This window comes from Tenrec ecaudatus, chromosome 17 (genome assembly GCF_050624435.1).
Source record: "Tenrec ecaudatus isolate mTenEca1 chromosome 17, mTenEca1.hap1, whole genome shotgun sequence".
NCBI classification, from domain to species: Eukaryota; Metazoa; Chordata; class Mammalia; order Afrosoricida; family Tenrecidae; genus Tenrec; species Tenrec ecaudatus.
The window spans coordinates 8449772-8477672 of NC_134546.1; the positions used below are offsets into that span (position 1 = coordinate 8449772).

Below are 27901 nucleotides of genomic sequence, written 5' to 3' on the forward strand. Positions count from 1 at the left end.
GAGTGGGAGGGCAGGGAATAGAAGTGGAATGGAAATAACTGATCATAGGTATTGCTAAGGGCAGTGGTTACGCACTTGGTTGCTTACAAAGAAACCCCTTGCTGAGAAGAAACACCTTAGCAGTCTGCTTTCATCAGGATTGCAGCCTGTGGTCCTTGTTCTGCACCGAGCGTCACTATGAGTCAGAATAGACCCGCTGGCCTGTCCCAGTAACTGGGGCTCCAGGACAAGCCCTCTTTCAAGTGAGGGAATAAACGTGACATTTCCGTTGTGCTTTAAGAAAGAGATCGGTCCATGTTGACTTGTTCTTCTCAGCATGAGAGTTGGCACCTGGTGGCGCTGTGGGGAGGTGCCGGGCTGCTCAACATCGTTCTGCACTCTGAACCCAGCGCTGCTCTCTGCGGAAGGGGAGGCTGTCTGCTCCTGTCAACATCGAAGGTCACTGTAAATCAGCCTCAACTGGATGACAGTGAGTGGCTGACATTATCATTTGTGACTGAAATAGAAGCTGTATGAGTGTATACAATGACCTAGATGTTGGACTTCCAGTTACTTCTGAGATCAGAGTTATGTCGAGTTTAAATCTAGCAAAACATTTTAATAGCGTTAAGTCTTCACTTAGAGTGCATTTGCTCCCTGTCTCTGGCATTGTCTCTGAACAGCAGCTTCTAGTTTGTCTTCTTTGTTTTGCCCATTTCAGCTTTACAGCACAGAGGAAACAGAGAGCCAAGTCTTGCCCCTGTACCAGCCATTGCCTTCCATTTGCTAGTCTCTGAAGCATCTAGCAAGGGAGCTACATGTACCACTTCTCCCTGCCCCCTAGCCATTAAGTCACAGATCACAAACATGCAGCTTGTAGGTTTTAAGCAGCAGACATTTTATTTGTGATATATATAGATATAGATATGTATATACCAATATCTTTTTCAAAACAGGGTTCACATTAATATGAACTCTGATTTCTCTATAAAAAACAAAGAGGTGATCTCCATTGGCCGACACTTGGGCCTTGGGTCTCCATAGAGGGGTTTAGGAGAGGAGATGGGTTAATTAGGGTGCGAGGTAGTACCAATGAAGAACACAGCTTTCCCCCAGATCCTGGATGCTTCCTCCCCCCAACTACCATGATCCGAATTCTACCTTGCAGGGCTGGATAGGGCAGAGGCTGTACACTGGTACATATGAGAGCTGGAGGTACAGGGAATCCAGGGTGGATGATACCTTCAGGATCAAGGGTGTGAGGGGCGATGCTGGGAGAGTGGAGGGTGAGTGGGTTGGAAAGGGGGAACTGATTACAAGGATCTACATGTGACCTCTTCCCTGGGAGAGGGACAGCAGAGAAGGGGGGGAAGGGAGACTCCGGATAGGGTAAGATATGACAAAATAACGATGTATAAATTACCAAGGGCATATGAGGGAGGGGGAAAGGGGAGGGAGGGGGAAAAAAAAAGAGGACCTGATGCAAGGGGCTTAAGTGGAGAGCAAATGCTTTGAGAATGATTGGGGCAGGGAATGTATGGATGTGCTTTATACAATTGATGTATGTATATGTATGGATTGTGATAAGAATTGTATGAGTCCCTAATAAAATGTAAAAAAAGAAAAGAGAAAAAAATGATTAGGGCAAAGACTGTACAGATGTGCTTTATACAATTGATGTTTGTATATATATGAACTGTGATAAGAATTGTATGAGCCCCAATAAATTGTTAAAAAAACAAAAAAAAAACCCAAAGAGGTCTTCCTAACTGGCCCAATTGGCTATAGGGGCTGTCCCCTTAAAAAAAGCAATGTAGAAGACTCTTCACCCCCAGTAAAATGACCAATTAAAAAAATAATTTGAACAAAATGAAACTTTGCCACAATTAATTTTCTAAATGAATTTCCCAAGACTTCACAATACATGGAAGAACTAGAATTCTAATTTCATTCTGTTATAATTTTGCTCGTTTGGCCAAAGGCTTCTGGTTTCCTGCTGATTCTGCGAGCTGCCATGCATTCAAGGCAGAGCTGGAAGAGGGTGTGGGACAATGGGTTATCATTGGTGACATCAGATGGATCTTAGCTGAAAGCAGACTCTCAGAAAAAAATGTTTCCTTGTGTTTTATTGATTATGCAAAGATTTACAACTGAATAGATCATAGCAAACTTTGGATAACATTGCAAAGAACTCCTGAACATTTCATGGTGCTTATGCAGAGCCTGTCCGTAGATCAAGAAGCAGTGGTTCAAACGGAACAAGGTACTGATGGGTTATAATCAGGAAAAGCATGCATCAGGCTATATCCTTTCACCATTCTTAGCTCTGTGTGCTGAGTACCCCATCTGAGAATTCGAACTATGTTACGAATGTAGGGTTAGAGGAAGACTCATTCACAGCCGTTGACAACCTTGCCTGTGCTGAAAGCAAAGAGGAATCAAAGCACTGGTGAAAATCAAAGCCTGCACAACCCTACAGTATGGATTACACCTCAGTCTAAATGGGCGGGATCTTTCCACCGCACCAATAACATCATGACGAATGGGGACAAGATTGAAGTTTCCAGAGATTTGATTTGATTTCAACCATCATGAAAGCAGTACTCACGAAGTCAATTGATGAATTGCACTGGGCATATCTGTGAGATATATTTTAAGTGTTAAAGAGCAGAAGTGTTACTCTGAGGAGTAAGGTGCACCAGACCCAATCCTGTGAAATCTGACAGTGAATAAGAAAGGCTGTGTTGAAATTATGGCCTGCCACATGATACTGAATATACCATGGAGTGCCAGATGAATAAACAAATTTATTTGGGAAGAAGTATAGCCAGATTGCTTTCTGGAGCTGAAGAGGGTAAGACTTTCTTTCACATCTTTTGCGCATGTTATCAGGAGGGCATGTTCTCCAGTCCCTGGAGAAGGACATCAAGTTTGCTAACGTAGAGGGTCAGTGAAAAAGAGAGAGATCTTCAGTACGATGAACTGATACAGTAGAGGCAACAATGGACCTGAACACAACCATTGTGAAGATGGCTCAGGATGGATGGTGTCTCATTCTGTTGTACCTAGGGTTGCTATCGGTCAGAATGGACCTATTGGAGAGGTGTCTTTTACTAGTTTCTTGGCGTGTGCAGCCGCTTGCATGCTTCCCAGAACTCTTCCCCTGACAGCTACAAGAGTCTATGCTAAGAGGCAAGGAAAAGACTTTCTGCATTTAAATATTTCTTTCCCACAGTGCTAATCAGTCAAAGAGCCTTGGTGCCACTGTGTATTGGGTGGCCTGTCTGCTCCCTTAAAGATTTACCTGTACAAGGATGTTCTGAGTTGGAAGCCGGTCCATTGCAGGTGATTTAAGTTTGCGTTTCGTTTTGTTTTGTTTTGTTGTATTCATTCCAACTGCATTTGATAGCTATGTTCTTTCTCTCTGGCCCTGCCTGCTACAGTCTATACTCGAATCCTTTGATCACTTGGTTAACTGTGGTATGAAGTGGGGTGCCAGTCCCCGTTCAGTAAGCACAGTTGTACGGTTGAGGTATATATATATATATATATATATATATATATATATATATTTATTTATTTATTTATTAAGGTCATCAAGAGCATGAGAGACATATTTAATAGTGACACATTTCATAGTAGCACGCTCACCTCAGCCCTGCTTGGTGGTTCTCGTGGGGGGAGCCGAGCAGGAGAGCCGCCACTTTATTGCTAACCAAGGGTTATATCTCCTTCGGGGGGCATGATTACAGGTAACCACGCGTCACAGGAAGGGGCAGTACAATAGGCATACACATCACAGGAAGGGGGGTGTATGATAGGCATAAGTGTGACAGGAAGGGGATGAGCTAGGGGTATGCCCATAGGAATGGAAAGGTCTAGGGGTATACATGTGACAAGATGGGCAGACCCTAGATTCATGATGACAGCCTAGACTCGGTCATCCTTGGGCAGGTTTGACCTCTCTGGGGTTTCCTACAAGGAAACAGATAACTCTTATCCTTATCAGAAAGGAGTGGGCCCTACTTGTGGGATAAACAGTGGTGTCTGCTTGGTCTAGATGGCTGATAACCCTTAGGGAGAATGGTCCCTGATCTACTCCTGATGACCTCCAAGTGGATAGTCATTCGCAAGCAGTTAAGTTTGGCATATATTTGGGGGAGACACTTGGGAGAAATTTCCCACAGTCAACCATTTTTTCAATGCTGTGTTTAAAACATAAAGGCAGTAACCAATCTTATGGGCAAAAAACCCCCCAAAAACCCACATAATCAAACCCACTACCATTGAGTTATTTCCAAGTCATAGTGCTCCCTACTGGGATTGCTACAGCTGTAGGTCTTGATGGCAGCAAACAGCCTTTTCTTTCTCCTGACGAGCAGCCAGTGAGTTTGACCAACCAGCCTTGTGTGTAGCCGTCCAGTGCTTAACCAACAGCACCACCAGGGCTCCTTCTGTAGAAGGAAAGAGCAGTGAAATACTTAACTGTGACCTTTGTTAGGAAGGAAATGTCAGGAGAGTAGAAGGATGAGGGCTGAAAGGAAATAGATAAAGGAAGGAAGTAGAGTTGAGCTCTAAGAAGGATACACAAAAAGACGGGTATCTCTGGTGTAAGCCTTGAAAAATGGGTCCATGTGGAGAATAGAGATAGGAGAGAGTTTAAACCCAGGGAAGGAACCTGACATTTTCAGGACTGTGAAATAATTCTGCATGATACCATGATGATGGACACATGGCATTATGCCTTTAAGACCCACAGAACTCTGTGACATAAAAAGTGCGTCTGTTGTCACTGATGGCCTTGAGTTAATAAAGTATCTGCATTGGCTCCTCATTTGTGACCATGGTGCCACACCAATGTGAGATGGTCATAACGGGAGGGATTGTTTGCAGAGGACACCAAGAATATGTGGAACTCTCTGTACTTTCAGGATAGTTTTTCTGCATACCAAAAACTGTGTTGAGATAACATGTACTTTAAAAGACTTTTCTAAAGCAGTTTCAAAAGGTAAAAATAAAACTGGTAGAAGCACAAAAATAACTTAAAATTTTAATAAGATAAACCCTATTTCCAAATTTGCAATCAATTAGGAGAATAGTTGCACAACACAATTAATGTAATTGTTATTACTAAGTTGAACACCTGAAAGGTGTGTGTGTGTGTATTTACAACAACAACAACGAAAGAGCAGCTGCTGATTTTGCTTATGTACAACCAAAAAGCTCTTGGGTTATGTTTTCTTCGTTTGGAGGTCTAGTGTCATGGTTTCATAGAGCATTCCAGTCATTTGCCCCAATATTTTTAGCATATCTGTTCTGTTGTATGTAGTGTTTATGAACAATCATGTAAAATACAAAAATTGACTTCCTTGACCTGGAACATCAGTGGAAGAAAAGGAGCCAGGAATTGGAGTAGGAACTGAAATTAATGCCTAATTGTCCACATGAACAACTGTCTCCTTTGCCACGGAACCTGAAAACCTGGCTGCATCCCAGCTATCGTTACTTAAGGTTTCGTTCAGAGATTCTGTAGAAGGAATGTGGAATAGATTTTCAAATTCTCGTGGGCTTTAGATTTTCTGCAGCCATTGAGGTTGGATGACACTAACCACTCTTGCCTTGAAGTCATCTTTAAACCTTACATTGAAACTTTCCCTCTGAAGTCATCTTTAAATCATATTGTGTCGTGATTAGTGAAGAATGTTTCCCTTGAGCATTGTGCTGGTTTGATGAATTGTCTATGTGTGGTCAAATTAACAACAGTGACTCCATTCAGTAGCTATTTCAAGTATAGATGGGGGAGAAGGGGACACGGATATTAAGTAAATGGAAGTAAAACAACTAGAAAGAAATGATGGGAACATTGACACAATTTCACCTATGTCTAAAACCTGAAATGGGAGTTGGCTGGCTGTATAGATGATGTTCATCACGATCCTTTTCCCGGTTATCCTGCCCCTGACATGGAGCTCTTTTATACGCAGTGATTGGGAAGTGGAGGCATGGGTTGTATGGGATCAGGCAGATCTAAGATGGAAACTAACATATCACTATTCAGCATGATTGCTTTTCATCAGATGCTGATGAAGCTCCTTCACTCATATGAAATGTGCTGATCTTTTTTTGATTTTTTATTTGCTCTTCCAATTAAGGTTTTTTAATTTAACTGGAAAGTTAATATTGTTATTTCCTATAAGCTTCAGAAATCACAAACAAACAAAAAGTAAAGTAACGTGGTAACAGCAACCTGAAGGTGTATATGAGAAGCATCGGAGGCAGTGTCTGTTGCAGGGAGTGGAATAGTTTGGAAAGGAAAAGCGTATGACTGCTTGCCCAACTTGAAGGACATAATGTTTCTATATTTCACATGTAGAAATTGCTAAATTTATGTATATTTTACTGTGCATATTTTCATCCAAAGAAAACTTATTCCCCGATTCTGTGAACAGTAGTATTCTTTTACATTGTTTTCCTTGCAACTAGAGACATAATCACACATAAGGGAATTTTGAAGCTCTGCATAAGGTTTTCACTGGCTTCTTCCTCCAAAGTGGGCAGCCAATTCCTTCTTCATTTTTAGGAGATGGATGGATATTGTTACCAAAATAGCAAGATTATACATAGTACTCTGAAACATTCCTTTTCTCAAAATAGGTCATGAGCATCTCTCCAGGTTAGTAGACATGGTATAGCTGATTCTTTCTTTAGTTGTTGCTGTTGTTGTTAAGTGTCTGCAAGTCAATTCAGACCCATAGTGACCCGATACACAATAGAACAAAACACTGCCCAGTCCTGCGCCATCCTCTGGTTAGCAGCTTTATAACACTCTGGAATATTGTGTATATCCCACATCCTAATCAGTTATTCCACAGATGGATATTTAAGATATTTGCATTTTGTTTTCTAATTGGTGTCTCTCCCACTGTAAACAATCCAGAAATAACATTCCTGGATATGTGGACATACCTCTATGTGCTGGTGTTTTTGCTGTCATGAGAGAGTCCCTAAAGTAGAATTTCTGGTGCAAAGAGTATGTGTGTCTTAACAGCTGTTGTTGAACTGCTTTTCAAAGTGGGAACAATTCACATCCCCCAGTGTCACATTTGCCTAGGGTTGCTGTAACAAAGCTCCTCAAACCCAATGGCTTAAACAATGGACATGCATCACCTCACAGTTCTGTAAACTAGCTGTCCAAAATGAAGGAATGGTGGCATCATACTCTTATGAAAGTTATTAAGAGGAGGATCTCTCCAAGCTCTTCCAGCTTCTGTTGGGTAACCTTGCTGTGTCTCAATGAAACTTTATTTATAAAAACAAATCAGATTTTGCCCATGGGCCAAAGTTTGACAATTCTTCATCAAGAACAGTAGTCCTACTACCGCTTGCTTTCTTTTCTTTTTCCTTTCTTCTTATGTATCTAAGCAATAGTGTACTTTAAAACATCTCTCATTCTGGATTTGTCTGACCACTTCTTCATATATCGTTTTATTGTTGTTGGGTGCTATCAAGTCAGTTCCGACCCATAACAACGCTGTGCACAACAGAATGAAATAATGTCTGGTCTTACGTCATCCTCGTAATTATTCCTGTGCTTGAGCTCATTGTTGGAGTCATGGTGTTAAATCTGTCTCTTTGAGGACCTTCCTCTTTGTCGCTGCCTCTCTACTTTACCAAACATGATGTCCTTCTCCAGGGACTGGTCTCTCCTGACAACGTGTTCGAAGTGTGCGAGACATAGTCTCACCATCCTTGCCTCTAAGGGACACTCTGGCCATACTTCTTCCAAGACAGGTTTGTTTGTCCTTTTAGCAGTCCACCGTACTTTCAGTCTTCTTCTCCAGCACCACAGTTCAAATGCATTGAGGCTTCTTTGGTTTGCCTCTTCCAGTGCCCAGCTTTCACATGCGTATGGTGTAGTTGAAAATACCATGACCTGGGTCAGGTGTACCGTAGTCCTCAAAGTAACAACCTTGCTTTTCAGTACGCTAATGAAGTCCTGTGCAGCAGATTCACCTAATGCAACTTGTCTTTTCATCTCTTGACTGCTGCTTCCATGAACATTGATTGTATATTGAAGCAAGATTAAATCATTGACAGCTTCATTTTTTCTTCTATTTACTATGATGTTACTCAGTGGTTCAGTTGTGAGGATTTTGATCTTCTTTATATTGTTTTGTAATTCATACTGAAGACTGCAGTACATCATTTAACATATACCTTATTGTTCCCGTGTTTCATGCAAAATTGAACTTAACTATGAATAGGTTAAGTTTTGTTTTTGGGAGTTTTGGGTTTTGTTTCAAGAATAGCTCATAAGTAAATTATTTAAACAGAATTTTTGCTCAAGGGGAAAGGTAAGAAAAAGTTCAGGGTTTTGAATTCTGTACGCAGAGATACAGATGCTTAGGCTCTTAAGAGCATCAGCAACTGAGAAAGAGGTGGCTAAGATGGGAAGAAAAGTATTTCTAGGTCCTACAGATTAAGAGATTTTAAGTTTTTATGGAAACCATTCCTGTCTGTGTACTGTTCATTATAGACACGTTGTGCTCAGAGTGCTCAGTCTAATTGACTTCTGGAATTGGAGTTATAAAAAATTCAAATATATTTTTAGTCTCTAAATAAAGCAAAACTTTAAGACTTTGAGTGGCTACTGGGCCTTTGTTTTATTTTTCTTTTCTGTCAATATACACCTTCCATTTTCATTCATCAAAGCAAATGATTTACAATATGATTTCCTGATTCATTATTAAATATTCGCTTTATGAGATCTCACAAAAGTGTGTTTGATCTTTTTTGTAATTAGGTGAAAATGGACTGGTGTCTGTTGTTTTCAATGTGGTTTTCTGTTCTGTAGACAGGAACCTTAATTTATATAAACATGTCTCGTCTTACTAGTAATTCTTTTGAACACTCTACTTAGGCTCTATGATTGTGTCTGGCCCACATCTAGATTAGACAAGCCAAGACATATATCTAAAGATTTTTGTATCTTCTTCCAAGTATAGACTTTAAGGAAAGCTGAGCAGGAAAAATAACATTAGAATAATTCCACTGATTATTGATAATTAAGGCCTTTCATCTGTGGAGTTCAAAGATCTAGCTACAAGAATATTATCTCATCATTTTCAAATGACCCTCTAAAGTAGGCAGGCAAGTACTATTACCCTAATTTACAGGTGTGGTTTGTGGCCTTCTGAGAGGTTACAGAGCTGCTTCACATAGAGTTAAAAGCAAAAGTAAATAGGAATGAATTTTTAAAATAGTCTCCTAATCTTCCAGACTACTTTATGCCTAAAATTGCTGTTTGGGAGCTAGAATAATTATTATAATCTTGTTTGAAAATTTTGCTTGTCAAATGATAACATGAAATAAAAATTCTAGTCTGTCCTGGTTAGTGCATTTCATGCTCAACTAAACATTCCTAGTGGGTGTTAAATAAATAGTTAATGATGACGATCCCTCTCATGAAGACTATTTAAGACTTTACAAAGAACAGTGGACACATTATCATTTATTATTTATTTTCTAAATGGTCTCAATGTGAAAATAATTTGTTCTTAAATGGTTCACAGGACTGAGCAGTATGGCCAGTATCCAAAACCAACTACTGGCACAGATTATCTATATTGTTAGTTTATAAACAAAAAGACATTTCTTTCTGTCAAATAGAAATATAATTGGACCAAATATTTTGAATCATGTCCTATAAAGAATGAAATGCATTTTTAATTGCTCTACAAAATGGCCAAAGTTGGCTAATAGTTCTGAGTCTTCCTGAGATACTCTTTAGTTTTTGATTATCCAGGTAGCCCAAGGCTTTAATGACTTGGCAGTGAGTAGAGCCCATTAGGACCCTGGGTGCTTCAGGAGCCACAGAAGGAGTTGGATGGAAGTAGAGTAGAGGAAGGATAGCAGGTAAACTTACAGTTGACATACATGTCATAGGACCCAATACTATTTACAAGTGCCTTTTTAGCATAAAAATATTTTTCTAATTAGCCTACTCTGCTGATTATTAGCTCATTAAAAACTTTGATTTGTAAAGTACTGTGATAGCCACTGTATTCTTCATAATGTCAACATTTCATAACCAGGAATTGTAGACTCTTACCTTTGCCTTGAAGTCACTAAAAAATCATCTATTTTTAAAAAGTCAATGCTTACTGTCTGTATTCCTTTGTTGCTTGATTTTTTGGGGGTATGCCTGTGTGTTTGTGAGTGGATCGGAGGGGGTGGGTAAAAGTTGACACAGCAATTTAGTTCTCCATGTAGCCCTTTTAGCCCATTGTGTTTCCTAACACCAGTTGCGATTCTCTCAGTGTAACAGCTTTCTCCCAGCTGCCTCCATGGGTTCCTGCCTTATTCTTCCAGGGCTCAATGGCACCATTTTTCTGTCACCACTCTTCTTAAAACTCTTCTGCCAGAGGCCACCAAGAACATCATAGCCATCAAACTCGGCATCGTCTGGTGCTACTTCAGTTCGGGCCACTTGTCACCTTTGCTTCTCTGGCCTCTCTTTCCTCCTGGGACTTCAACTGAGCTTTGGCATTGCCCTCTTCGGGTCTGTTCCTTTCTTTCCTTCCGTCCTCTACAGTGAAGCCTTTCTAACTACTGGATTCGTTTTTCTGGGGATGCACATCTGTCTTCCGCTTTCTTCTCTTAACTGTATGCTTTTCATCAAAAATCCCATCAATCACCTGTGTTTTTTTCACCATCAATTCCATGTCCCTTCCAAAGCTGTGTCTCTAGTGCTCCCCTTTAACAACTCAGACCCATTTTTCATAACTAACATAGTAAGCAACGTATCACAGGCCCTTCACCTCCCGTGTTCTTACTTTAAAGACGTGATTTCCCGTTTCTGACTTCAGGTAATGATACTATATTCATAACCCAGGTTTGATATATGATAAGTGAGTGTATAAATGATCTTGATTACTTTTCTTTCCCTCACCTACAGCATCTATATGGTAACTTAATCTTATATGTTTCCAATATTTTTATACCTATCCATTCCATGGCCCTTATCTTAGATCGGGCCCTCATCTCCTGTTCTCTGATTTTTTGCTTTTTTTAATTTGTGTTTCTCACTGCCTCCTGAAATACATACCTGACCACTTGACTCCTTGTGAAGGACTTAGTATGAGTCCTTACTTGACTGTACCCCACCCTAACTCGCCGGTTGAATTAGGCTTTTAAACTTAAAACATGTTTTAAACAAATACTCTCCATACTTCTATTTTTGTGCCTTTGCTATTCTCTTTACTTCAAGACACCCCTCCCTTTGTCTGTAGAAATCCTAGCTGTGCATCAAAGCCTGCCAGGAATACCATTTCTTTCATGAAAACTCTTCATTCCTCCAGGCAGAATGAATATCCCCCTTGTATGTACTTCCAACATACCTGGCCTAAATCTTTTCTGTTCTATTTCTTACATTTGTGCTAGACCGTGTACTTCCTCACCAGAGCCATGTCCTCCTAGAACCCCAGAATGTGATTTTAGTTGGAAATAGAATCTTTGCAGCTATAATTAGTTCAGATGAGATCATACCAGATTAGCGACAGACCTAGATCCGGTGATTGGTGTTCTTCAAAGAAGGCCCTAAAAAGACATGTAGGAAGAATGCCACGTGACAGTGGGAGCACAGATTGGATTATATGCCTACCCACCAAGCGATGCCAAGAATTGTTAGTAACCGCTGAAGCTTCTCCCTCAGGATCTATAAAAGGGCTTCTGGCCTCCTCAACTGTGAGAGAATAAACTACTGATGTGTTAAAGCCACTGAATTGGTGATATATTTTTGTCAGCCCTCAGAAACGAAGGTAACCTTTCACCTGAGATTATAATTCATTTGTGTATGGACATGTCTTTCTTAAGCCTGTTGGAGGTGGAGACTGAGAGCAGTTCCCGCCCCCCCCCGCCCACTTTATGACTCTGCACATAGTAGCAGTCTTTATTTTCAACCTGTCGTTGAATTCCATAATTTACTGAGCAGATCAAGTGAACAGTTTCAGGAGTTGATTCATGTTCACACTACCACTGGGAAAGAAAAGAAAAAATGCCTAGGAAGAACAATTTTGTTTCACAGGTGGTAAAAACTCGGAATAAACATTATCTTTGTACATCTATTATGCGTAATAAATCTTTCTAAACAATGAAAACCTTAGGTTGTATATATTTTATTATGAATTCTTTTCTGTAAAGCTAGGTGGATTTAAAATGTCTCTTAATTGGCTGCATTCTCCATCCTTCCATCTAGCCCCATTCATCATAAGTGCCCATTTTATGCCCATCATTATCCAAAATGCTGGGGGATACAGCAGTAAAACAAACAAACAGCACAGTCTCATATTCTGTGTTCAGTAAACAAAAGAAGTATGTGGAAGGTAGGAGTAGCCTAGGGGAGTCTTGGTGCACGATGCTTAAGCACTTGCCTGCTGAGAGCCCAAAGTGGATGATTCGAAAGTACCACCTACAACAGCGTGTAGGAGCCCGGACTTTGCAGTCAGCTCCCATCACGGTCACAGCCTGTGTAACCCTTTGAGACAGTTCCTACTCCATCATACAGGGTGGTGGTAAGTTAGATTCGACTCACTGGCACACCAAAACAGTAGCTTGGGAGTTGCACAAAATGCTTAAAAAACCTAGAAAATCTATTTCTGTATCATTGTCAGAAGATGAATCACGCCATGCTCGCTGTGAGTTTAAATTTCTACTGAAATCCTTAGTTAATACCTGCCTGCCTTGTTTAGGGTTTATATTTGGGATTCCAAATTACTTACTGCTATGAAATCACCGCCAACTTATGGTGACTTTATTAAAAAAAAAAAATGTTGCCCGATGGAGTGCCGTCTTCATGAGAGTTGATGGACTTGATTCCACTGTTGTGGCGATTATGTCAGAGCATTTCATTGACAGTTTCCCTCTTGTTTCCCTCACTGGCCCTCTACTTCACCAAACACATGCCTGTTCCTAGCAACTAATGACGTGTCCAAAGTAAATGAGCTGCTGTCTCACCATTTTAGCTTCTCGGGAACATTGTAATTGTATTTCTTCTATGACTGATTCGTTCATTCTTCTGTCAAACCACAGCATATTCAGTATTCTTTGCCAAAGCCACAACTAAATACATCAACTCCTCTTCTACCTCTTTCATAATCGCTCTGTTTACACACATGTCAAGTATTTGCAAAGGCCGTGGCTGGAGCCAGGTGCATCTTACACATGGAAGTAGCATCTTTGCTTTTATTTTTTTTAACTATTCAAGAGGATGTTTGCATGAGTTTTGCCTAAGGAAATATTTAGTTTGGTTTCTTGATTTCTGCTTTCATGGGCATTGATTATTGATCTACCGTATATACTCGAATATAAGCCGACCCGAGAATAAGCCAAGGTCCCTAATTATTACCTAGGAAATCAGAAAAACTGATTGACTTGAGTATAAGCCTAGGGTGGAAAATGCAGAAGCTATTGGTGAGTTTCAATAATCAAAACAAATGAAAATGAAATTACTAAAAATTGAGACATCAGTGGGGTAATGTATTTAAATCAATATTTTAAATAAAAGGACAAGTCATTTAACATTAGTAAACCAGCACAGTAAGTGGAAAATAGGTTCAACAAAAACAATAAGGTATCAACAACGATACCTTACGAGTACTATTCCCTGAGCTCAATCAGCAACCAAGCTAAAATGTAAAGAGTTAAAAATCCTTCAAAATTGGATTCTTCATCATCATCCGTATCCCAATGTAGAGCCTCAGTTGGTGTGAGGTCATCATAGACGCTGCCCTCACTGAGATCGCCGTCATCACCGTCACTGCTGTCATTTTCATACAAAGCACAGTCTTCACTGCCATCCGTGGCATTACTAATACTACGTTTCTAGAAGGCACCTTGCACCTTGTCTTCTGGAATGTCTTCCCATGCATCTCGAACCCACTTTGCTATTAACTCTCTGTCAGGCTTCATGAGATTTCCTCCTTTTGTTAGTCGGGCTTGACCAGATGACATCCATTCATGCCACATCCTTCCCACACCGTCTTTAAAGGCTTACTCAAAGATACACGTCATAGGACGGATCTGATTGGTTAGATGTGAGTAAACAAACATTCAAAGCCCTGCAGTGTCAGCGGAGCTTTGAATGAACAGCGGAGAAACGGCAATCACCCGCGAGGTAATGGGCGCTTGTCCTGTTACTGGGGGTGTGTGTGTGCATAAGCCGAACCCCAGTTTTACAGCACATTTTTTGGTGCTGGAAAACTCGGCTTATACATGAGTGTATACAGTAAGTAGAATAGCGTCACACCTTGTTTTCCTACATTTATCATGATGGTTTGTTGAGTCAAGTTGTGACGTTTTGTAGTTCACTTTTGGGTGGAATCTGTGCTGGAGACTGTAGCTTTTGACCTTCATTAGTAAGAATTTAAAGTTTTCATGTTCATTGATGAATCTGACATTGTACCCAAACTGTCCAGCTCATACTACTCAGACAAGGTAGTATCATCCGCAAATGACACGTTGTGATTGCATCTTCGTCCAAACCTTAGGCCACGTTCGTCTTTGTGTCGTTCGCCTTCTCAGAGTATTGTTCGGAATACTGACGGTGAAAGGACAGAGCCCGGCTGCACACTGTTCCTAAGGTTACATGTTGCTGCTGTTAGATGCCATTGAGTCTGCTCTGACTCCTGGCAACCCTAAACACAACAACAGGACACTGTGCCGGGTCCCATGCCATCCTCGCCTTCGTCATTGTGTGTGATCTCATTGTTCACCAGTGGCACAGCTTCCAGCATCACAGCGACACGCAAGCCCCACAGCACGGCACATCAGTGGTAGTCATAAATCTGCTGTAATCATGGTACTTATTAAACCGAAAACCAATGTTTCCGTCTTTCATTGCCTTCTTAATAAAGTCTCAATTCCTTACAAATGGGTGTCTGGTGTTTTTCCAAACTTTCCTCTAGGATGTTTTTTCTCAACAGTAACCAAGAGAAAACCCATTGCCAATGAGTCCATTCTGTCTCACAACAACTTTCTAGGGCAGAATTGAATTGCCTCATTGACTTTCTAAGGCAGCGGTTCTCAACCTGTGGGTCACGACCGACCCCTTTGGGGATCCAATGACCCTTTAATAGGGGTCACCCAATTCATAACAGTAGCAAAATTACAGTTATGAAGTAGCAACAAAGATAATTTTATGGTTGGGGGTCACCACAACCTGAGGAACTGTATGAAAGGGTCGCAGCATGAGGAAAGTTAAGAACCACTGTTCTAAGGCTAGAATCTTTGCAGAAGCAGCCTGGTGGATTAGAACTCCTGGCCGTTTTCTTAGCAAATGAGTATTTTAACTCTTTTTCACCATGGCTCCTTCTGAAAAAAGCAAAGCTCATTTAATTTGAGATTTGAATATTGTAGATTATGGTAAAAGGCTCTGGGTCTATTCTGGTCACTTGTGTCCAGGAATCTAATGAGAATATCAGTTGAACCAGGAGCCCTAGCATCAAATGGAACTATGGCTAGCACAAGCGCTGCTGCAGACTTGTCCCTGCGTGATGAGGATGGATGGTGGTGCATTCTGGGGCTGTTGCCCCTGGTAGAAGCCTTTTTTAAAAAAAAAAAACATTTTATTAGGGGCTCATACAACTCATCAAAATCCATACATATACATACATCAGTTGTATAAAGCACATCTGTACATTCTTTGCCCTAATCATTTTCAAAGCATTTGCTCTCCACTTAAGCCCTTTGCATCAGGTCCTCTTTTTTCCCCTCCCTCCCCGCTCCCCCCTCCCTCATGAGCCCTTGATAATTTACAGATCATTATTTTGTCATATCTTGCCCCATCCGGCGTCTCCCTTCACTCCCTTCTCCGTTGTCCATCCCCCAGGGAGGAGGTCACATGTAGATCCTTGCAGTTGGTTCCCCCTTTCCAACCCACTCACCTTCTACTCTCCCAGTATCGCCCCTCATACCCCTGGTCCTGAAGGTATCATCCACCTTGGATACCCCGTGCCTCCAGCTCCTATATGCACCAATGTACAACCTCTGCTCTATCCAGTCTTGCAAGGTAGACTTCGGATCATGGTAGTTGGGGAGGAAGCATCCAGGATCTGGGAGAAAGCTGTGTTCTTCATCAGTGCTACATCGCACCCTGACTGACTCATCTCCTCCCCTAGACCCCTCTGTGAGGGGATCTCCAGTAGCCGACAAATGGGCTTTGGGTCTCCACTCTGCACTTCCCCCTTCATTCACTATGGTATTTTATTTTTTTGGATGATGCCTTATACCTGATCCCTTTGGCACCTCTTGATCGCACAGGCTGGTGTGCTTCTTCCATGTGGGCTTTGTTGCTTCTGAGCTAGATGGCCGCTTGTTCACCTTCAAGCCTTTAAGACCCCAGACACTATCTCTTTTGATAGCCTGGCACCATCAACTTTCTTCGCCACATTTGCTTATGCACCCATTTGTTCTTGGCGATTGTATCATGGAGGTGTGCAGCCAATGATATGATATTTTGTTCTTTGATGCCTGATAACTGATCCCTTCGGGACCATGTGATCACACAGGCTGGTGTGTTCTTTCATGTGGGCTTTGTTGCTTCTGAGCTAGATGGCCGCTTGTTTATCTTCAAGCCTTTAAGACCCCAGACACTATCTCTTTTGATAACCGGGCACCGTCAGCTTTCTTCACCACATTTACTTGTTCACTGGCTTTGGCTGGTAGAAACCTTTCTTGAGGCCAGTCTTTTTTCTAGCTTGCCAACTGATAGGCAGGTTGATGAGAACTCAGCCTGATGAATCTTACAATGTACCAAAACTGTCTGGTGGCATTTTCTTTGGATTTTAAATTCTCAGTTTTTTTATTGGTCAGAAAGAAATAGCCTTTAAGAAATCATTTAGTTTTTGCTTTGAAAACCTTGACCACCACAGTGCCAGAAGAGTTAACTTACAATGTGTTCAGTTAAACCGATATTCATTCGAAGATTTTTCATGGGTCAATGTTCAACCTTACTCTGTATTAGAAAAAAATTGAAAGATTAACATATAAATCCTTAACAAGATATGAAGGGAAAGTACTTCCTTGCTTATAATGACTACTGGCTAGACTCTGTCCTGTGAAGATGATAAAAATCTTGACTTCCTTTTTTAGAATTCAAGCAGTTTCATCCCTGAAAAGAGTCCTTTTCTTTAATCTGATTTAGTCTGTTCATTCCACTCCCTAAAAACATGGCAAGCATTTATACTTCATTGTTTTTGTATTAACTGTTCAACCAAACTGAACCTACTGCCATCAAGTCAGACCGAATTCGTAGTAGTCCTTAGGACAAAGCAGAACAGCCCTGTAGTGATGCCAATGCAGTAAATCTTTATAGAAGCAGACCGACACAGCTTCTCTCCTGCAAAGTGCTTTAACCACTGTGCCACCAGAACGCCTACATATTGTTCATCCTGTCCAAAATGCCATCTCCTCATCTTCAGCTTTCAAGGCCAAACTTTGTATTTACTTCCCTAAGTCAGAATAATACATATCAGGATAAATCAATTTTTGAAACTTTTAAAATAAAATGATCCACCCTTTCAGTGGTGCCTCAGATGACTATGGGTGTGCTGCAAATAAATTTAGATTTGAGGGTTGTCAGAAGAATGAACAAGTATCTAGAAGTACAACCAAAATTGTCATCAGAAGCAAGCAAGGGTGATGAAGCTTCATCTCGTGTACTGTGGACATGTCCTCAGGAGGGACCAGTCCCTGACAAAGGACGTCGTGCTTCGTATAAGGATCAGTGGAAAAGAGGAAGGACCTCAGGAGATTGCTACAGTGGACTCAAGCATAACAGTGACGGTGTGGATGGCACAGAACCTGGTTCCCTTGTACACAGGTCACTAAGAGTCAGACCACTCAATGGCTCTTAACGTAACAATGTAGTTTATTGACTCTTGAAATCACAGACATCTGATCCCCTCATAGAGGGGTTTAGGGGAGGAGATGGATCAGTCAGGGTGCAATGTAGTATGGATGAAGAACACAGCTTTCCCCCAGATCCTGGATGCTTCCTCCCCCCAACTACCATGATCCGAATTCTACCTTGCAGGACTGGATAGGGCAGAGGTTGTACACTGGTGCATATGGGAGCTGGAGGCACAGGGAATCCAGGGGGGACGATACCTTCAGGACCAAGGGTGTGAGGGGCGATGCTGGGAGAGTGGAGGGTGAGTGAGTTGGAAAGGGGGAACTGATTACAAGGATCCACATGTGACCTCCTCCCTGGGAGATAGACAGCAGAGAAGGGGGTGGGGGGGAAGGGAGACTCTGGATAGGGCAAGATATGACAAAATAACAATCTATAAATTATCAAGGGCTTATGAGGGAGGGGGGAGGGGGGAAGGAGGGGAAGGAAAAAAAAGAGGACCTGATGCAAAGGGCTTAAGTGGAGAGCAAATGCTTTGAGAATGATTGGGACAAAGAATGTACGGATGTGCTTTATACAATTGATGTATGCATATGTATGGATTGTGATAAGAGTTGTATGAGCCTCTAATAAAAATAAATAAATGGGGGAAAAAGGAAAAAAAATTACAGACATCTGACAATAAGCCTACTTTTCTACAGGATGGCAGCCAACTAGAGCTAAGATCTGTCTATACTTTCCGTTGCTGTTGCTCCTTCCATTCCCACCATGAGCTACATCTCCCATTATTGCCCCAGCTTGCTTTTACCCTCCACTGACCTGCCTGCCCCCATGGACAATTGAATTTGAGATAGTGGCTATAAAGATAGCCAAGAAAAATAAAAGGGCAATTTTCCAAGGAGAAAAGAGAGGTACCATGTTTTCCTGGTCCTTGAAAAATCAGGGCCTTAACACCCAACTGATTTTATACTTACCACCTACCCCCTATTTGATCAGCAGCAATAGCTCCTGGAGTAAGGATATATAATCATGGGTCAGTACCAAAAAATGAAATACCTCACAAAAAGTAATTTTCTAGTCTTGACTCAGGGAGAGGTAGGGCACCATTACTAAGAAGGATTTTCTGAACCTTCACAAACACAACTAGAATCTATTTCTTTCCAAGAGTAGGCCATTTGGGATAATAGAATGGAAAAGAAGGTTTTAAAACAAGAACAGAGATATTTTAGTTTTAAATATTGGTACTTCTGTCCCTTTTCTTTAATAATCTTTCTCTAAATTTTGTTTGTCTTATTGAGAATACATACAGCAAAGCATATACCAATTCAGCCACTTCTATGAGTATAATTTAATGACATTGATTATTCTTCAAGTTGCTGTACCATTCTTACCCTCCTTTGCTGAGTTGTCCCTCCTTCATTAACACAAACTCATTACCCCTAAGATTCCTATCTAAGTGTTTGAGTAGATTGTTCTTAAAATAGCTCAAGACAGGCCTTTTCTGTTAGTTCCGCTGAGCTATTGTTTAGTTTTAAGATGACTTCAAGGGGTATTTTGGGTTGCAGGTTTTCAGACTATCTCAGTGTTTCAGGGGTTTGTTTACTTTCTCTGTCTCCAGAAATTCTAGAATCCATGAGGATTTGAAATTGTATTCTAATATCATTTCTCTTTTCGATCCATCACAGAAGACTATGGAATCTTTGATCTAATTGTTCCGTCATGGTGACTGGACACCGTCTCGTTCTTTTGATCTCATTGCAAAGGAGGCCATTCTTACACGGAGACAGTTAGCTACATGTTACGTTTCCTTCTCCTGTTCCAGACTCCCGGTCTTTTCTCTTGCTCCAAGTGAATGGAGACCATTTATTGTAACTTTGATAGCTGCATGCAAGGAGTGGAGATCCTAGGCATTGCAGGACAAACTAGGATGTAGAACAGAAGCAGTAAGCTCATTATTAGGCCAGTGAACTGGGGTGACCCATGAAGGCCTGGCTCTCCACCTCCAAACCAAGGAAGCAAATTCCATGTAGTGTCTCTGTACATAAGCAACCTTGACACTTATTCTTTCTTTTTGTCATTGTAAATACACCCAACAAACAACATAGGTCAATTTGACTTTTTACAGGTGCACAGCTCACTGACCACAGTTACAATAATCAACTGTACAACCCTGCCCTTAGCAATGCGATTTGTCCAGCACTGTTTACTCCCATTTACCACTCTTTCCCTAGCATTAGTAAGCACCGATAAACTTTGGTCGCTGTACATTTACCTTCTTTCGTCTTTTTTGTGTATGCGAAGTCATACAATAGTTGTTCTTTGTGATTGGCTTATGTCACTCAGTGTAATGTCTTTAAGCTTCATCCATACTGTAACATGTATTAAGGCTTCCCTCTCCTACTGACTGAGTAGTGTATATGTATACACCAAATTTCGTTGCTCCATTTATCTGTTAATTGGCAGGTTATTTCTACCTGCGTGGACAGGGAATTATTTAATGTGGCTCTCCTAGCCCAAATCTCTTAACACCCACTGCTGTTTCCTGCATGAGTCTGGTAAGAAGGTCCCTGTGAGTAATTACTGATAGGACTCCCTGGTATGCCATCCTGTGGCATATCAAATACGCCCTCTGAGGAGCAGGAGGAGGAATCTCATTGCCAGCAAGAGCCAGGAGCAGAGCACATCCCCTAGAGTCTAGCCTGAAGAACCTTGTGGAGTCAATCTCCTGGATCCAGAAGACCGCTGTAACAGCAGAGGCACAGCAGTGTAGCCAGTAGCCAGAGCGTGGAGCAGAATAGCATGGTGGACTTCCAGCCCATACAACGAGTAAAGCTAGTGCTTTTGTGCGGGGGGGGGGGGGGTGTAAAGTAGGGTGCCTCTGGGCACGTATTTGTGGAAGTTGGGTTCACTGACCTTAATTCAGGGAGCTGAATGAATGCCTTGGAGTTGAGGCTTCCAGCAGAGTAGTGTGGTCCTTTGGGAATTTATCAGCAGACCTGAAAGAACTTTATAACAAGTCCTGATAAACAACTGTATCCTGAGTATTTCACACTTTTACTACAACCTGTCAAACTCCATCTATAAGCCCTCTAACCATGAATATTGTCTGTGAGTTCTGTGTAGACGTTGCAATGCATATTAGAACCTGGAGAGGTAAAATAGAGAATACCAAGACAACACACTACCAAGGGAGCTGCTGTCAAGGAGTTCAAGAAGGGAAGAGAATGTTTTGAAACGGATTGTGGTAGCAATTGTACAATGCTGCTTGATGTGATTGAACTATGGAACAATATGATATCTCTATAAGCCCCCAATAAAATGGGTTTGGATAAATATATACACACACACACATACAACACATTAACTTTTGACTATTGTGAATAGTTTTACAGTGGATGTTAGTATACAAGTCTCTGCATCCCCAGTGGTGTAGTAGTTATGTGTTGGGTTGTCAGACACAGGATCAGCAGTTCAAAAACCATCAGCTGTTCAGTGGGGGAAAGATGGGACTTTCTACTCCCCCAAAGAGCTGCAGTCGCAGAAACTCACAGGGGTCATTCTCTGCTGTCCAATGGGGTTGCCACAAGACAGCGTAGACTGATGGCAGTGAGTGTGAGTTTGAGGCTCTGCTTGTCAAGTCTTTCGGATACACAAGGGGTACCCCCCAAAAACAGGATTTTTTGAAAGCTAAGTATTTGGTTTTTGGTTTGTTTTTTTTTTACAAAACAGCCTTATCACCTTCAAAGTACTCTCTAGTACAGTTAATACATTTGTCAAATCTATGATTCCATTCTTGGAAACATATTTCAAACTCGTTTGTTTCAATAACCTCCCTCATTTTTTCTTCACCTCTTCTACTTGCTGTCCTTTCATATCCCTTTTTATTCCCTTATGGAAGTAAAAAGAAGTTGCATGGAGTGTGGTCAGGTGAGCAAGGTGTGTGAAGCAAGAGAGGCATGCTGGGTCTTTTTGGCCAAAATCTGTCCCACTGAGATGCTCTGTGACCAGGTACATTGTCGTGGTGGCAAAACCAGTCCCCCATTGGCCCCGCTCAGGACTTTTTTGTTGCACACTGTTACACTGTACATAAACTTCTCAGAAACCTAAGTAGAAAGCTTGATTAGCAGTCTCACCTAGTGGAATGAACTCCAAATGCACTACAAGTCAACATTTTCACCCTTTGGGGAAGCTGAAGGATGTCCAGAATGAGGTTTGTCATCAGTCGACATTTTGCCTTGAGTTTTCCCCATAGCGCTGGCCTTGTAAGCTGTGCTAAACATCACAAAAGTTTCCGCAGCATTTTTCCCAAGCAGGAAACAATTTTACAGCCACAGCTGTGGTTCTCTTAATTCGACAATCACGAAAAGGAGGTTTGAGTGAAACTACTTTCATGAGAAAGTTCACTGAGACCCCCGGGTGATGCCACTGGGCGCCCAAACTCAGAGGAGTTGCTTGCTGCTCGCCTCGCAGGGAAATTGCGCACTACAAAAGCTCTAACTGCCCAGTGCAACTCTGGTTTTTGTTGTTGAGGGGGGGTGGGGGACAGGGAGTACCCCTCGTGCATAGAGAATACCTGACATATCTCATGCCTGACTCACGGACTTGGGGTTGCGTGACCCTTTCAATGAGAACCTGCAGCCTCAGACCCTCCCCTTTCCCTGTAGGTCTGGAAGGGTGGGAAACACGCGGAGGGAGTGCCTTGGAGCTGCTAGGAGTTGGAACAAGGCTCTCTTTGTGGGGAAATCTGAGTCGGGTGGCAGATAGGTGGATCTTTTATCCCACTTCTCTGCATTGCTGCTTGTGCGTTAATGTTCTGTTGCTGTCGGTGTGTTCACGAGCTTTCACAACAGGCTTTGTCTCAAGTTCTGGCTCTGCCGTGAGAGGGGAAGGTTAGGAAGCACTGCTTTCCTGGGTAATTGTCATGCTGCGGGATTCTGGGCTTCACTGAGACAGCTTCCACCTACTAACCGTTCTCTGGTAGTCTAGGGAGGGTTCTACAGATACCTGTTTGAACCAGTGCACGAGCACATTTGCCATTCAAGGACAGAAGCATTAAAAACGATAAGAAGGGTTTAGTGTTCAGCTCTGATCTGTGACCAGTTTATTCAAGGTTGAACTTTGTCTTTTCCGAGTCCTGAGACGTGAATCCGGTGGAGAGGGTAAATCGCTTGCCTGATAATTCCAGCAAGAGAAAGGCCGGGGAAGAGCCCTGGGCTCTGAGGAGGCGCAGGAACACTGTGAAACAGGCGCACTTGGCTCTGTTCCCCTCCTGAAAATGTTCTTGGTTTCTCTGCATCAAGCCTCAGCCAGCCTGCCTGTTTTGAAGAAAGCAAATGGTAGAAAATATTTACCAGCGCTCCTTGTAAGATGTCAGGGCACAGGCTAGAAAGACAGAAGAACATTTCAAACCAGACGCAGTCGTGCGAAGGGGCTTCCTTAATCTTTTTAGCCGTCCTGTAAAATAGGTACTATTTTTCCATTTTTCTAGAGTTGGAAACCCAGACTCATAAAATGAAATTACATTCCAAAGGTTACCCAGCTAATAATATTAGTGCAGCCAAATATCAATTCAAATTTTATAACTCAGACCAGTGCATCTCCCCCTCCTTAATATTGCTCTGGGTTCCACGGGTAAAGATAGAGAGGACTCACCTTTTTAGCCTTCCCTCAGAGGCAGAGGGAGCGGAACAGGGCAGGACTTACACGCAGGGACTGTTTCTAGCCAATCTTAAGTGCTGCGAGTGCAGTATGCTGAGAAATATTTCTCTCCCTGAATCAAAGACCCATCTACAAAGTTATGTAAGGCTCTCTGGAAATATCCAGTAGAAGATGCGTGTAGGAACACTGACCTTCAGGGCTTAGCAGCTCTATTGTCATCTACTTTGATTTGAGCTCCAGGTGAGAATTCTCGGTTCTAAAGTGGCTCCTTTTCATGTAAATGCCCGTCTTTCTTGCAGGCATGCCCTCCATATGGCAGCACCATGGGAGTTCTGTCGTGATGTCCATGTTACAGTGTGTTTACTCTTCATGGATGCATCAAACTTTCCTTCTACTTTTCACATTGCAGATGGCAGCCAGTGTTAGTCTGTCTTTCTGGCCCTCAGTCTCTCCCAGTGGAGAGAGCATGAATTCCCTTGTGTTTTGCTGAAGACCTCTCTTTACTTTGAAATGTGGGATTCAGGGGGTTTCTCGTTTTTATTTTTATGACCGTGGGATATTTGACTTTCATTTAGAGTTTTAACTGACAAAAAGAAGAACAGGAAAATGGTGGGGTGTTTGAATATTGCCTCTACAAGCCGAGCCTGTTCTATGGTAACTAACAACAACAAAGCATCCAAATTAAATTTGGTTCCAAATCTTAAATGCTACTTTACTCTGAAGAATTGGTCCAGCGTCTATAATAATCCTTTTGTTTTGATTGCTTTAATCACTGACACGGGGGAATTGATTGAGTCTAGATAGAATGTTTTCTGGGTGCTTCCAAGAGAGAGTGAGGCGGATATTATCATCTTACTAAAACAGAGTGTAAGGTGTGCCACCTTCTCCACTCTCCTGCAAGGGAATTATGGAAATAAGATACGAATGCCATTTTAACTCTGGACATCCTGATTTTCCAGTGTTATGAGTGGATATTAAAATTGTCTGTAAATTTGATTATAAGAAAATTGCTTGATTTGGATGTTCTCCTCTTTCTTAGAGTTGACAGTAGCAGGTTTGACAAAGCAGACAGTTTGCACCTGAGCCCCCGGCCCTGCCTTTGGGTGGCGAGTTTGTTAGCAGGGCTCTGATCCTGTGCCTGTCCCTGGAAGCTCCAGTGTGGAGTCTTGTTGGTGCTGTGTCAGACTCTTCTGCTCTGTTGGCCCTGGCCAGTGTCACACAGAGCTCAGTTACTAGGCACCTCTAGCACTCTTCCATGAACCAATGGCACATGCACTTTTGGGGACAGACCAGGCAACTGTAGGCTCTCTAGAAGCATCCTCTAGAGCCTCCTGGAAGGGCTACTCTGCTGCCAATTTGAGTGAGGCTGGCAGTGAAGTCCGGGAGCAGACTAGACTGCTAGAGGGGAGTATGTTGGTTTCAAAGAGAAGTACTTCTTTTTTCTTTCAGGAGAGGAAATAGAGATGCTGTTTAATCAACCAATATGATTTTGATGTTGTGTTAGTCTGGGTACATTAGAGATACAAATCCACAGAAACTCATGTATAAGATAGAGTTTTATATAAAGGTTAAGTGCACATCAAGAAAACACCCCAACCCAGTGCTGCCCAAGCCCACAAGTCCAACATTAACCCATATGTCCAACACCAATCCATGAAGGCCTCCTCCATCTCACAAAACAGATGTAATGATGCCGACTGCAGGAGGAAAACCAAGTCAGTGAATGTGTAAGCATCTCAGCGCAGGCAGGGGTCTCCACATGGGTGCTCCAGCACCCAAGGGTAGCATTGGGGTAGGTCCATGTGGCTTCTCCTCAGGGATGTCTTGCAGGAAATGAGCCTTGCCATTCCCTGCACTCTGGTCCAACCATCAGAAAGCAAGAGACCCGAGAACTAGAAAGGCGAGGCTCACCAAGCCATTTATCCCTCTGTCCTTCAATTAACCCCACATGTGTTTATCAGCCAGGTTGGCACAATAAACTAACTACCTCAAATGTTGTTGGGTGTGAGGTACATTGATGAAATTAAAAAACTGTAAGATTCTCCCCGAGCCCAAACTGAGGTAAGTACTTTAGATACATTATTTCATCAAATCCTCACAACAACCTTACTGTTGACTTTGTTTACGTCATGATTTTATGGGTTAGGAAACTAAAACCTAGCCAACTACCCAGTGATAGGGTATTGCTTTCGATTTGAATTCAGATCTCTGTGGCTCCAAAGGCCATGTTCACTAATGATGGAGGACAGAAACTAGTAGGTAGGTAGATAAACACACACACATGCCATAGGCAGTAGAAGGCAGGGTACTGTAATTGTCACATTTATAAGCTCAGTGAGCATTCCAGAACTTCAGAGTAGGGAGAGACCTGTTGCACTGCTGTGGTCAGGAAAATTCTTATGAAGGAAATAGGATTTAGTGTAAGCCTTGAAAGATGTGTAAGATTGAGAAGTCATGAGGATATTCCCTATGGAAATAATGCTGTGAGAAAAAAATAAAAGAGGACACTGCACAGTGTGTGTTGAGGGCCCAGGACTGAACTAGTTTGTATGTTGTAGGGAGTGAAAGGGCTGCCAGGTCTAGAGAGGAACGAGATCATGAAGAATCTGGAAAGCCAGGCTAAGGACCATGGCATTAATAATCTAGGGCAGAAAAGAACATCGAAGGGTTCTCCTACCAGCAGTGGCATGATAAAAGTATAATTAGGAAAAATCGCTATCTGCAAAGTACTTAGGAGGCACTGGAAATGGGAGCTGAGATACTGATTAGGCAACTTTTTTTTTAAAGGCTGTGTGTACATGAAAACAGAAGTCAAATGTCCATGTTGCCTTTCAGGTTAGTACGCATTCCAACACACCACACACTGTTTTTAGGAAATATTAACTAAGTCAAATGCATTATAATAGAAACCAGGGAACAATTAGTGACTCTGGATAAACCGCATACAAGAGAAAAGTAGGAGTTCCTTGTCATACTTTGCCATATCTTACACTAACAAAATACCTAACATTTTCTTCAGAAACCAACAAATCCAAATTAAAGCATCTCAGCCAGGAGTAAGGACCAAGTTCTATCCATCCTTCTTCCATTGACTGAACCAAGTGGAGGAAATATACCAAACCAGGATAGCAACCCCCTGCCTTTGGGCTGATTCTGACCCCTAGAGACTCTATTTAGGGTTTCCAGGGCTGTAAATCTTGACGGGAGTGGACAGCTTCATCTTTGCCCCTCGGAGCAGATTATGGTTTTGAGCCGTTGACCTTGTCCAATGCCTACCAGGCACGCTTCCAGGGTTCCTAGACACAGCCTATCATTCCACCCCCGTAAAGTTGTTTTTCTTTGGGACATTGTTTGGTTTTCTTCAAAGTAGTTATTTCAGCTAATATGTTTACCCTGTTTTTGTTGTTAGGTGCCATTGAGTCACCTAACAGCCTCAGTGCCACCTCAGTGACTCCGCATGTCACAGAGGAAACACTGCCCAGGCCCGGGTCTGCCTCACAATCTTTCCTCTTGTTGCCACCACCATCTTAATCCTTCTTGATGATGAGGGTCTGCCTCGTTTTCACCGACCCTCTGCTCTGTTCACATGTCCAGAGTATGGGAGACAGTCTCGCCTGCCTCGTGTCTACAGGATTCTGGTTATACTTGTTTTTGTTTTGGTTTTTTTTTTTTTCGAGTAAGAATGTAACTATATTTTCTTACAGATAATTCTAATATTGATTCAACACTTTCAAATTTACAAGCTAAAACAAGGTTTAGAACTGGATCACTTGGCCCTTTCTCTTCTTATCACCTCCCAGTTCAAAATGCTTGCATCTTTTAATGGCCAGCATCCTCTTGGACCTGCAGTTAGGCTCCACGCATTCAAGCCTCAGCACGATCTTCTTTGTGGTTTTAGCCTTCTTCCGGAAAATTGGCTTTGTCTGCCCACCATAGCCACTCGGCTTCCGATCGTAGCACCTCTTTCCTTGCGTGTACAGGGAATCCTTGCCCTTCTGATACTGGGTCACTTTGTGAGGTTGATGCTTGCTGCACTTCTTACAGAAAGTTCTTCAGGTTTTGGGTACGTTGACCATCTTTGCAGAGATATGGTCTTACGCAGTGTAAACAGGAACCCGAGAGCCTGCGATGCTCGCCTCATGCTGCTCGTGCCTAACCGGAAAGGGGATATACTTGCTTTTTAAGACAGTGTTGCCCGTTCTTCTGTCAGTCCGCGACATATTCAATATGCTTCACTGACTCCCAACTTTCAAGACATCAGTTTTTCCCCGGCCTTCCATGTTTACTGTCCAGTTTTCCCAACCACTGAAAATGCTCCGGCTTTGTCAGGGACATGCCAGTCCTTAAAGTGACGTC

The 27901-nt window shown here is 42.2% G+C and overlaps 1 protein-coding gene and 1 pseudogene across 2 annotated transcripts in view; one reads left to right on the forward strand and one right to left on the reverse strand.

The window, feature by feature from the left end:
* COMMD1 (copper metabolism domain containing 1) overlaps nucleotides 1-27901 on the forward strand; it is a 157737-nt gene that overhangs the window by 111821 nt on the left and 18015 nt on the right. The window lies entirely within an intron of this gene.
* On the reverse strand, nucleotides 27301-27621 carry LOC142430590 (large ribosomal subunit protein eL42-like; annotated as a pseudogene).